The sequence below is a fragment of the Xiphias gladius genome, chromosome 14 (genome assembly GCF_016859285.1).
Source record: "Xiphias gladius isolate SHS-SW01 ecotype Sanya breed wild chromosome 14, ASM1685928v1, whole genome shotgun sequence".
Lineage (NCBI taxonomy): Eukaryota > Metazoa > Chordata > Actinopteri > Istiophoriformes > Xiphiidae > Xiphias > Xiphias gladius.
The window spans coordinates 4,876,440-4,889,897 of record NC_053413.1 but is presented as its reverse complement, the minus strand read 5'-3'; the positions used below and the strand labels follow the sequence as shown (position 1 = coordinate 4,889,897).

Sequence of the window (13,458 nt, the reverse complement as noted above, 5' to 3'; positions counted from 1 at the left end):
ATATATAGCCAGAAAATGTAAAGTAATTAAAATCAACTGTGTCTGAGAAAAAAAAAAATTAGAAACCTGACCATGTCTATAGGTTCAAACGCTACAAACACTACTACTACAATTTACAAGAACACTTTAACCTTGTCTGCTGCTTTTGTACCTGGAGCATGTCCAGGGTCCTGCCTATCGATCCGCCATTGTTTTCCAATACTCTTCTATTTGCAAGATAAACATCTTGCACCATGACAAATGTCAGATACAAACACCTTCATCTCTCAGGGATGTTCAGACAGGTTCATGCACTCTCTCACTGACACACACAGATCCACAGTCATACACACTACCACAGACACGCTTCTCCTCTTCTTCCGGCAAATTGTCACTGGCAACGTGTTCAAACTACAAAATCAGAAGCGTCCACTCACACACTTGCTCGTACTCAAGATAAATTGAATGAACAAACAAATGTCAAATCTCTACTGACCAGACACAAAGTAGTGCTTTAATAATAAAGCAAAAGGTAGATTATTTCCAGTCCAGGGGTGGTTCTAAGCAACCGAGGAAAGCTACTGTAAAATTTCAAAACCTTTGATTTACCTCAACTCTAGAGAGAAGTAGACCTTTATTAGAGAAGCCCTTATTTCACACGGGAAGAATTGATCTCTGTATCACGCCTGGTGGACAATATGAACTACTCATTGAACAGTGTGGATCTGTTACAGCTGGTCAATATGTCTAGGGACTCCTGTTGTCTGGTCAGAGTCTGGTCTTGTGAGGTTATTACTAGACTGTTTTATTTGTTTATTTTTTGTTTTGGTCTCTTTTGGTCTCTTATTGCTTTCCTTCCTCTGTTTTATATTAAGTATATCTTGTCATTTTCTAGGTAGAAGTCCAGTCACATTTTCTAGTCAAACCTATCAAGCCATACAGGGAGTATAATCCCTTTCCTTCTCTAGAGGGCTTTTAGTGTTTAAACAAAACTGCAGCAAGTGTTGAGTTAATTTGGTAGCAGCTTAATATTAAGACAGACTAGTAAAGAAGGATCAGCAGAATGTATTAATTTGTGACAAAGGAAAGCATATCTGTTAAAAAGTCTGCATCAGATTTGTGACACACCTGAATGATTTTTTGCTTATAGACTTAATGCTATGGAAATGTACATTATGCAGAATTCACAACTACCATTCCCAGATTGACCTGCATGCATGCAGAGCCTTCAGGAACATTAAGTATACATTTTGTTATAGCTGTCTTCCACTCAAAGACGTGTCCTCTGTACATCTGATGCATTTCTATAAACAATCAATGAACACAAACATGATTTTACTCTCTCATATGTTATAATCCAAGGTAGAGCACACACATAGGTGCATAGTTGAGAGTTTAATCAATAATCAAATGATGTATCTGCAAAGTGGGAAATGAGCACATGGCACACATCAGGCTGTGCTGACTCTACAGATGATTTTGTGCCATAATGAATGAAAAATCCAAAAATGCCACCAAATCCAGACATGATTTGTGAACAGAGATTTGACAATCTTTAAATAATGCAAAAACACTCATATAGTGTATGTTTTTGAGGCACACAAAGCATTTTATATGCAAATGTGATGGCAATAGGGTCCTAGGATGTTTGGTCCACCAATTTGGTTCAGACAGAAATATCTTGACATTCATGGTCTCGAGAGGATGAAGCCTATACAGACTTTGTTTATCCCTGATGGGTACCAGCAAGTCAAAGTTTTAATTAATCCATTGAAATGTTTCTATAACTAATGGGTGGATCTCCATAGAATATTCATGTTAGGATTAGATATTCATGTTTCCCACAGGATGAATCTTTGCAGATTCCCTGACTTTTATCTAGCGCCATGATCAAGTTGAAATTTCAATTTATACAACTATTTTGTTTTATTATTACCATAATGACTACATTTTTATCTTACTTGAAAGTTGAAGGTTATTATATCGATGCAATGTTGAATAAAAATGACACATTATTACACATGCAAAATATGGTGACTGCTGGATCTTCAACATGTCCAGAAGTGTTAATTCAATACAAAAGGGACATCTTCTTTATTTGGCAGTATATTTGATCTGCTGTAATCGTATTTGCAAATCTATATATAAGCAGCAAACTAGTTAGCATGCAAGTTTGCTTAGTATACTAGTTGGCTTAAACATGGTGTTTGTTGTTTGGTCTGTTGGTGGCTAAGGCGGGATGCTGGCATTCTTAGCACATTGTTAGTATGCTAGTTAGCTTAGTGGGCTAGATAGGTAGATAGTAGTGTAAGCTTCATTGCTTTCTAAAATGAGGGAGCTGAGGGTGTTATTTGGCTGTTGCTTGGGTTTGAGCAGCATGCACCATTGACATGGTGTTAACTGGTAGTAGTTGGTTAGCATGCTGTTAGCTGATGATATTATAGCCAAAAGTGAATGTAACACTTTGTGGAACAGGAGGTAGAGCGGGTCGTCCATTAACCAGAAGGTCGGTGGTTCTATCCCCAGCTCCTCAAGTCGGCATATCAAAGTGTCCCTGGCCAAGATACTGAGCCCCAAATTGCCCCCGATGTATCATCGATGTCTGAGTATGTGTGCATGTATAGAAAGCACTGTATGTATAGAAAAGGACTGTATGAATGTGTGTGTGAATGGGTGAATGTGGCATGTGGTGCATGTAGTGTAAAGCACTTTGAGTGGTCGGTAAGAATAGAAAAGCATTATATAAGTGCAGTACATTTACGATAACCAGTTACAGAAGATTATGTTTAGTGTGTGGGTGCAGGTAGGGGTGGAAGGATAGGGTGTGGGAGTGGGGTTCTGTAATGCTGGAACCCACTGTTTAGCCTTCTCTTTGTCGTGGAAATTAATTTTGATTCCATGTTACCCTTTTTTTGTTAAGATAGGTAAAGAAACATGATTCAAGAAAAGATGATGTCAGTTACGTTGCTGATTTGTGAAAAGTTTTACAGTGATGGTGGTTGGACAACTGAGCAGGCCAGATAAAGTTGCCTGTTTAGTCAGTTTGACCAGCCACTGTAGTTTCACCTGAGCAGATACATTTTAGATGTGCTGGTGTGCTGAGGTAAGCGTATTGTGTCATTTCCTGTTGTCTGCGTCTGTGTGGTAGGAGTTTTGCTGCTTTGGCTCTACCCAGTTAATTTCGCTATTTTTTTCATTACAGCGCTAACTGCCAGCTGTACGTTTCAATCTACATTAGTTCTGCTTAAGCACCCTTAGCTCTCTCCTTCTTTTAGCGATTTTCTCACTATTTCACAGTTGTATACACGCTTTTCAAATTGGCCAGTTGCTTTAGCTTAACAGTTAGCGATGGCTTCTCTCTCTCCTCTCTCTCCTGCTCTCTCTTGCTCGGTGTGTCTTATGTTTAGTTGCTCTTCAGCCTCCTTTAGCTATAATGGTACATGTAATAAATGTGGTTTATTTGCAGCGATGGAGGCGAGGCTCAGTGATTTGGAAGCACGGCTCCGCACCACAGAAACCAAACCGTTAGCCGCGGTAGTTTGCCAGCTCCCAGTAGCCAGTGCGAGCCAACCCCACGTAGCTCCTACTCTACCCCTGGAAGCTCCCAAGCACTCAGGAAGCCAGGGAGGCAGGGTTCCGGTCCATAACATGAAGCGTAGCCCTAAGCAGAAGCCCGTGATTCACCACCGACCAGTTCATGTTCCAAACAGATACTCCCCACTCAGCGACACACCCAGTGAGAATCCAGCTCTGGTTATTGGCAGCTCTATTTTGAGAACCGTGAATGTAGCGACACCAGAGGCCATAGTCCAATGTAGTCCTGGGGCCAGAGCAGGCAACGTAGAATCCTATTTGAAACTGCTGGCTAAGGATAAACATAAATATAGTAAGTTTGTTATTTGGAGCTCAAAAAAATGAATGTGAGTCGGTGTGTACATGTGCAAAGACAATTTCAGTCTCCATAGTTTTCTCTGGGCCCCCACCTAATCTGACGAGCAATGACATGTATAGCCGCACATCATCATTCAACCGCTGGCTGTCAGGTGGTGTCCAGCAAACGACATGGGCTTTGTAGATAACTGGCGGACTTTGTGGGGAAGAACTGGTCTGATTAGGAGAGACGGCATACATCTCACACTGGATGGAGCAGCTCTCATATCTAGAAATCTGACTAAGTTTATTAGTAGACCAAAACCATAACAACCCAGAGTTGATGACAGGAGGCAGAGCTGCAGTCTTACATGCTTCTCTGTGCTTCCATTCCATCAGTCACCCACCCAAAACCCTACAGAGACTGTGTCTGCCCCCCGACCACCAAAATTAATTAACTCAAAAATAAACAGAAAAGGGGTTGTGCACAAAAACCTAATAAAAATGAAGACCACCACTGAAGAAGTACAACAAAACAGCCGAATTAAATGTGGACTCTTAAATATTATCCCATCCAAAGCTGTATTAGTAAATGATCTAATATCAGATCATCATATTGATATATTTAGTCTCACTGATACTGGCTGTGTCGTGATGAATATGTTATCCTAAATGAATCCACTCCCCCCAGTCATATTAATACTCACATTCCTCGAGGCACCGGCCGAGGAGGTGGAGTCGCAGCCATTTTCTTAGTCTTACACATCCATCATGGAAAACTTTAAAGCCTATTCTATTTGTTATAGTGTACCACGCTCCTGGCCCATAGTCTGAATTTTTATCTGAATTCTTAGAGTTTTTATCAAGTTTAGTCCTTATTACAGATAGAGTAATTATAGAAGGTGATTTCAATATTCATCTGGACGTTGATAAGAACTTAGAACTGCGTTTATCTCATTATTAGACTAAATTGGCTTCGCTCATAGTTTAAATAAACCCACTCACTGTTTTAACCACTCCCTTGACCTTTTTCTGATGACCTTTTTTCTTATGGCATCGAAACTGAACATTTAATAGTGTTTCCACAGAATCCTCTTTTATTGGACAGGTGTTTGGTAACTTTTGAATTCCTAGTACTGGACTACACACTATTAGGCAGAAATGTCTTTTCTAGATGTCTATCTGATAGTGCTGTAGCTAAATTGAAGGAAGTGATTCCATCAGTACTTAATTCACTGCCATGTTTCAATATAACAGAGGACTCTTATGCTAACTTTAGTCCCTCCCAATTGATCATCTTGTTGATAGTGCTGCAGGCTCAATGAGAATGACACTCGACTCAATTGCCCCTCTAAAAAAGAAGATAATAAAACAAAGGAGTTTAGCTTCATGGTTCAACTCCCAAACCCACATATTAAAGCAAACTACGCAAAAACTTGAAAGGATATGGCGTTCTACCAAACTGGAAGAATCCTGCTTAGACTGGCATGATAGTCTTAAAATATATAAGAAGGCCCTCTGTAATGCCAGAGCAGCCTATTACTCATCTTTAATAGAGGAAAATAAAAACAACCCTAGGTTTCTTTTCAGCACTGTAGCCAGACTGACAGAGTTATAGCTCCATTGATCCATGTATTCCTATAGCTCTCAGTAGTGATGATTTCATGAGCTTCTTTAATGATAAAATTCCAACTGTAGAGACAAAATTCACCACCTCCTGCCCTCAACCGGGACCTATCTATCTTCAAACACAGGAACCTTAGAAACTGCTGTAAAAACCTGATAAACTTAGACAGTTTTTTCTCCCATTGACCTTTGCCAAATAACTTCAACAATGTCTTCATCTAAACCATCAACCTGTGTCTTAGACCCCATCCCAACTAGGCTGCTTAAGGAAGTTTTACCCTTAGTTAGCACTTTTTTATGAGACATAATCAATGTGTCTTTATTAACAGGCTATGTACCGCAGTCCTTTAAAACAGCTGTTATTAAATCTCTTCTTAAAAAGCCTACTCTTGATCCAGACGTTTTAATTGACTAAAGACACATATCTAACCTTCCCTTCTCTTTAGGATCCTTGAGAAAGCTGTCGCCAACCAGACTTATTACATAGTAATAGTTTATTTGAGGATTTTCAGTCAGGATTTAGAGTGCATCATAGCACAGAGATAGGACTGGGGAAAGTTACAAATGACTTTCCAATTGCGTTAGTCAGAGGACTTGTCTCTGTACTTGTCTTGTTAGATCTTAATGCTGCATTTGATACAATTGACTATCAAATCCTATTACAGAGACAAGTGCATCATAGCATAGAGAAAGCACTGGTGAAAGTTACAAATGACTTTCTAATTGCGTCGGACAGAGGACATGTCATGTTAGATTTTAGTGCTGCATTTAATACAGTTGATCATCATATCCTATTACAGAGACTGGAACATTTAATTGCCAATAATTGGCATAATTTATCAGATCGATTTTAGTTTGTGCACGATAACGATATATCCTCCATATACTCAAAAGTTAGTCACGGAGTTCCGAAAGGTTCTGTGCTCAGACCAGTTCTATTCATCTTATATATGCTTCCTTTAGGCAATATTATTAGGAAACATTCCATAGACTTTCATTGTTATGCAGATGATACTCAATTGTACTTGTCAATGAAGCCTAATGAAAGCAATCAGTTAGCTAAACTTCAATCATGCCTTAAGGACATAAAGTCCTTGATGATTAGCAACTTTCTGCTGTTAAACTTGGACAAAACTGAAGTTATTGAACTTGGCCCCCAACACCTCACAAACACATTATGTAATGATATATTTACTCTAGGTGGCTTTGCCCTGGCCTCCAAAGCCACTGTTGGGAATCTCTGAGTTATCTTTGATCAGGACATGTCCTTTAACCTCCACATAAAACAAACTTCCAGGACTGCCTTTTTTCACCTACGTAACATTGCAAAAATCAGGCGCATCCTGTCTCAAAAAGATGCCGAAAACCTATTCCATGCTTTTGTTTTTGATTATCCCAACTCCTTATTATCAGGTTGTCCCAACAAATCTTTAAATACTCTCCAGCTAATCCAGAATGCTGCAGCACGAATACTGACAGAAAATAGGAAGAGAGATCATTTTTCTCCAGTGTTAGCATCTCTGCATTAGCTCCCTGTAAAATCCTGAATAGAATTTTAAATCCTCCTCCTCACCTACAAAGCCCTTAATGGTCAAGCACCATCAAATCTGAAAGAGCTCATAGTACCCAGTTACCCAACTAGAACAGTGCGCTCCAACAACGCAGGCTGGCTTGTGGTTCCTAGAGTCTCCAGAAGTAGAATGGGAGGAAGAGCCTTCAGTTATCATCTTAGAATAACAGGGGACTTCCCATGATGCACCACGCTCCTCTCTCCTCCTCTCTATCTGTACGCATTCATATCGCATCAATGCTCGTTACTAAATTGACTTCTATCCCGTAGTTTTGTGCTTTCTCGTCTCTCTCCTTAGGTAATTCTTCCCCAAGTGCTGCAGGGTCTGGATCTTGGACTGCAAACTGTCATGATCCTGCTCAACACCCATTGCTTCAATTATTATTATCGTTACTATTATTATATTTAGTTTTATTAGTATTATTATTCACCTTATTATTATAAGTTTTATTATTAGTCTCATTATTATTATACATCTTTATGTCGTACCTGCACTGTGCTATGTTCTCTTTCCACCCTCTTGCCAGGTCAGGTCGAAAGAATGTTGTTGCCTGTCATGGGGCCCAGTAGATTTATGACAGAACGGCCTGATACCCACTGCAGGGCTGAGTGATAGATCAAAACATCATTTAACATGAATGCTGGGCTTCCATTGGAATGCTCTCGCAACTTTTGGCACATTTTAGTGTGAACTGGTAACTGTTAAACTTTAATATAAGATTAAAACTGCATGTATCACTATTGTTATGCTAACAATGGAGAAAATGACTCTGTAACGTCAAAAATGTAGGTATTGGTGATGAACCCAAGGAAAATGATCACCTGCAGGTATACAGAGTTTTTAGCATCTTTCAGCTCATTGTTTTGGTTTTACCACCCATAGCATTACAGTTTTGGGTCTCTCTCACCACTTTCATTAGCCTTGTTTCCAGCAGCAACACAAAACTGTTTTCAACTGAAAAGTTCTCACAAATTGTACATTACAAGTTGAGCACCAAAGAGCAGACAGACAAAGTTGAAGACTAGGTGGTGAACATTGTGGAGCATTTAGCAGCTAAGGAGCCATCATTTTACTCTGAAGTAGGTGGAGATTAGACCATAGCTAGTAGAGTAAGTAATGGACTCTGTGTTAAGTATTAGGTGTTAATGTGTCAGTGTTGTGTTGAAAGCCTGTTGCACTGTACCCAAGGGGGCAAAAATAAGTAAATACATATTTAAGGCTGAATAAATAATTAAACAAGCATAAGGATTTGATCATGATTTAAAAAGAATAATACACGTTTACTCAAAGGACAACTTTGCATGAGTAGAACGAATTTGAAAGTCTGTTTTTTATTCTCATTGCATTCACTTCCCCCTCCTCTGTGGTTGTTTGAAGAGAGCAGTGCTTAAAGCAGTCATGCCAGAAGATAAAGGGGGATATCCCTTTTCAATATCTCCTCAACATACGAACACCATTGCAGAGCCTCTCTGATATTCATTATCCAAGTCCGAAGATATATTTTGGTTATATTTGTCTTTCATGTGAAAATATTTTAATCCTGAGAAAGTGCAAGAAAAAAAAGTCTATATAAACACCATAATGAGAAGATGGAATGAGTCCTGTACCGAATATGGAGTTGAAATTAATCTCCATATTCACTGAGGGAGAGAATGAAAAGGAGAGCAGTTTTTCTTCTTCACCACAATATCTCCACACAGCTCTCTTTGCTAACATCAGTGAGAAGATCACTGATGTTCTGGTGTTCAGCCAGTTCCTCCACTTTCAGAATGCACTATCTAGAATGCATGAAATGTTCTGAAAGACAAAAAAGCTCTTCTCATTTACTTGGAAATTCAGAACAAAAGCATCCTTTAAGTGAATACATTCATGGCCAAAAGTTTTATACTGTACTTTCAAAAAAAGTTTGTCAAATCCCTTGACACTTTTTTCTGTAACCTCTGTCACAAATGTTTCCCAGGTATTTTAACAAGGAGGACCAAGTTTAAAGGGTTGGTTCACCCAACCTGGCCTAGTGGTATCTAGATATGCATAGTTTTGGTTTTATGAGTTTTATTTGGTTTGTGGTATTCACAGGGTTGTAAAACATATATCTCAAAAAAACAGTGTCTCTGTTACACTGGACAGAACTCCAAAGAACACCACAAGAACATTTTTTATATTCTGAGATGATAAAGTCACAAGTTTACGAGAAAATTTACGATAAAATAGTTTTGTTTTTTTTTGGCTTCATGGCTTCACTTTGCAAGGTTGGATCAACCTCATCACATCACAGAAGCGACCACTTGCCCTGCACTATGCCTGCAGTGGCTGACCTAATCAAATTATACTTTGCAATCGGATTTAGCAATAAGGAAATACTCATGATTATAGCCCAGAATCCCCATATTACCGTAACCATCCGGACTTTGAAGAGACTTTGCCGTGAATCGGGCATATTCAGAGGAAAACAACATACTAATTTAGATGAGGTGATAGCTTTTGTGCATCAGGAACTACAATGCATATTAAAGACATTATGATCTTAGAGAATATTTGAGTTTTTTTCTTGTAAATTTACAACTTTAATCTTGGAATTTTTTAATCTCTGAATATTAGGGTTAGGGTTAGTTAGTTCTGAGATGTTTATTCTGAGCGCAAAGTCTAAGTCACATTTTTCCACCAAAACACTAACAACTGTATTTTAGTGGAAATGTAGTTGCTGCAGAACCTCCCACCTGTTTGCACCTCTCCTACCACCTGTTTTAACATACACATTAAACATAAACCAACATTTTATGATCCCATAAATTTGATTATTAAGGAACTGTGACCAAGATATGTACATGTATGAGTGGGCCATTTTATTCTTCTGTGCATTTTCATCAGCAAACTGAGTCACTACTTCAAAATGATCTCAGACTTATTTTTAACATATCTGACTTCATATACCAGGGGTCAGCAGTTAGGTTCAACCATGGGCCAGTTTTTCACAGCGTTGTTAAATGGGGAAAAGCAATTCATTTATCTAAGAATAAATGATTTTAGGATTGTATCTGAGGACAGACATAATTCTTCCTGTTTGTAATTAAGGACTAAAAGATATATTTGTCAATATATGTGAATATATCCTCTTTGTTCCACCATGAGACAGGAGATGTAAAGGATCCACACAACATAAAGAGTGGCCTACTGTATGGTTGAATGAAAGATGTTGTTGCTGTTTGAGGCCCACAACCCACTATTTACTGACCTCTGATATAGTCTATTGACATCTATTAAAGGAAAGCACTCTAAAAACATCACTTTCTTTATCATGGATCCTAAGACAGTATTCACAGTATGAACAGAGTGAAATGAATATACTGGGATACAGTAGTTCTCGTGCAGCTGCCCTTTGTTAAGTGTTTCAAGAGTCTTGTCTTTAGACTAAAATAGATTCAACTATAAAAAGGTCTACAGTTTGTGTTAAGGTGGGACTGGAGTTTTAGACGTGAACTACATGTACTGAATGACTGTATTTTTCATGCTTTTGGGCCAATGTAGTTCAGTGCTGCCCTTTTGGGGCCAAAGCAGTACAAGCTGGCTGCAGTACAGCAGCAGCAAACTGTACATGGCCTCAGAGATACCCTCTACTCTGCAACACTGAGATTAAGTGTCTCAAAGAGGAAAACAAGGCTCTAAAGGAGCCAGTTAACCTGCTGGAAAATGGATGGAGGCAGATGGAGAGACAGTTCCAAGAGGAGCTCAGACAAAAAGATGAGCTCCTCAAAAGAGTCATCCGATGTAATGTTCTATTTCTACCTTTAACTATGTCACTTGTTTAAGACTTCTGTTAGACAATAGGTCAACACATTGTGAATCTTGGAGGTCTGGAAAAAGAGACAGTTTTCTTTGGGAATCTTTCTTTCAAGTGTATTTGAGATTCAATTGGGTGATCAAATTAGTCTTAATACCCTTGAAAGAGTACTTGGTTGGCACGGTTTAATCTGACAAAAGAGAGGGTAAAAAATAAAATATCATTTGGATGATCTGATTTAAACAGCCCTTTCCCTAATGGTAACTCCCTGAATCAGCTGTGTTCACCGGTCTAGAAAAACTTCCACCTCTGGCCATCCAATGTCCCAAAAGCAATATACCATAAAATTATACTCCCTGTCCATATTCTTTTGTCTACTTTTGGTTTGGGACTTTTTGATGGTTTGGGCTACATACCCTTTAGTTCAAATTAATTGGAATCTTAATGCTACATCATACAGTATATTTTAGAAAACAGTGAAATTCCATCTTTGTGGCAATGGAGACAGAATTCCCTGTTTCATCATGACCCCATTTCCTGGTTTGGTGTAGAAGAACTGGACAGAACTAAAAAAGAAAATAATAAAAGCCACATGCAATAATATCCTCACCGAATTATCTGCACCTGCAAAACACCTTCCCAGTGCACCTGCCTTTTATCAAGCACTAATCAAGCCACTCCAAGACCAGATTACTGTGAATCTGTTGAGGCACTTGAGGACCCTATGTATTGTCACTCTGTTAACTTTACAGACCAAAACATAAGGATAACTGTCCTGCAAATCTCTCAACACTGTTATACTCATCAGAGGATAAACTCTTTTGTGATAAGTGACAACATGGCCTTTTCTCTGACATCTCCTTTGGGCCAAACTTTACAATTTTTGCGCCACTAATGTTGTGGCTGTCACTTCATTTTTCATCAATCCAAGTTTTCTGGTGTGTATTTATTATTACAGTCTGCAATATAGTATGGTGGTTACATAGTAGCAGCCTGGTGTCATTTGCACCTGATTAAATAAAGGTAAACACAGTGGACAGCCATGCTTAATGGCACTGCACTGCGGTGTGTTAATTCTCAAATCAGAGGCTGCAGATTTATCAAAACAAATGGTTGACAAATCAAAGGAAAAACCGGCATTAAGTGTCTACCGCTACAACAGATTCAATGCGCCTTTGCAATGATTCTAAACATTTTTGGAACTCTACAGGAGGGATTAACAAGTTTCTTCCAAAAGATATTCCCTCATGATGTTGGTGTTCACCTCGGTTGAGATCTGGTGACTGCAAAGGCCATAACATATGATTCACATCGTTTTCATACTCATCAAACCATTCAATGACCCCTCGTTCCCTATGGATGGGGGCATTGTCATCCTGGAAGAGACCATTCCCATCAGGATAGAAATGTTTCATCACAGGATAAAGGTGATCACTCAGAACAAATTTGTATTGATTTGCAGTGACCCTTCCCTCTAAGGGGACAAATGGACCCAAACCATGCCAGCAAAATGCCCCCCACAGTGTAACAGAGCCACCGGATCCCCGCACTGTTGAGGTCAAGCATTCAGGCCTATGCCATTGTACGCCACGCATACACCCACCCACTTGTCCAGGATATGGTGAAGGATGACTCATCTGACCATATGACTTTTTTCCACACATCTGTAGAGATGCCTATGTGATAGTGCCAGTGCCTATGATTTTTGCGCTACTGGACTCTCAAATCTCATTCATTCTTGTAATGAGGGGTTTATACACTGCAACCCTACTATAATATCCCTGTCTAAAAAAAAGGCTGCACTTGAGATTCACAGTAAATTTAAGTTTGCACTTGTTGAAGAGCACCAATTTATATTTTAGATAGGGAAATTAATTTATCAAATTAATCAGTCTTATAATCAGAAGTAGTTATGCTATCTTGTTACTGTCTTAAAATAACACACATCACAAGACAACAACTTAATGATAAATGAAGATATTTATTGTAACTAAAAGTCTATAAGCAACTGAATAAATGCAGCCTTAGTAATGAATACCGAGTAATGAGGCCAGAATCAAAGAGATGAACAAAGTTGATCTTTGAAGGATAAAATGAACTGGATAACTTTATTTTGGCAATAGTGAAATAAAAAGTGTGTGAATTAGGATTATCAGAGATAGCGCTAGGGGAATGAATAATTTCTCTAGGGCTTAAAAATGAATAATTCAGCTATTTAGGCTGAGAAGAGCTCTTGCAAGCAGGCAGATGCACTCTCTCAGCTGGGTCCTTGGTCCATTGTAGTTGGTGTCAGATAAACTCTCATAGTTTCCCTTTCCTTAACGAAACTCGTTAAAAAGTCATAAAAAGTCAAAGTAATTTCGCTGGGTGGGCAACAAAACTTTCAAAATAATATCAGGCAAGACTTACTAAAGTATGGAAATACATTACAAAACTTACATTCACTTAGTTTAGTATTGAGTTACACACAAAGACAGAACTGCAAAGAGTTCAGGTACCAAAGTGTCAAAGTGCAAAATGTGCCAAGAAGATTTCATCCAAATAAAGGGTGTGATTCTTTTTATCAACTGGATTATCACGCCAAATTGAAACTTTCCTCCAATGAGCATCCTTCTTCTTTGTTTGCAGAGACGG

General features: G+C 38.8%; 1 pseudogene; it reads left to right on the top strand.

Annotated features, from left to right (window-relative positions):
- The first annotated feature begins 3,327 nt into the window (after positions 1 to 3,327).
- On the top strand, positions 3,328 to 4,179 carry LOC120798563 (annotated as a pseudogene).
- Positions 4,180 to 13,458: the final 9,279 nt, after the last annotated feature.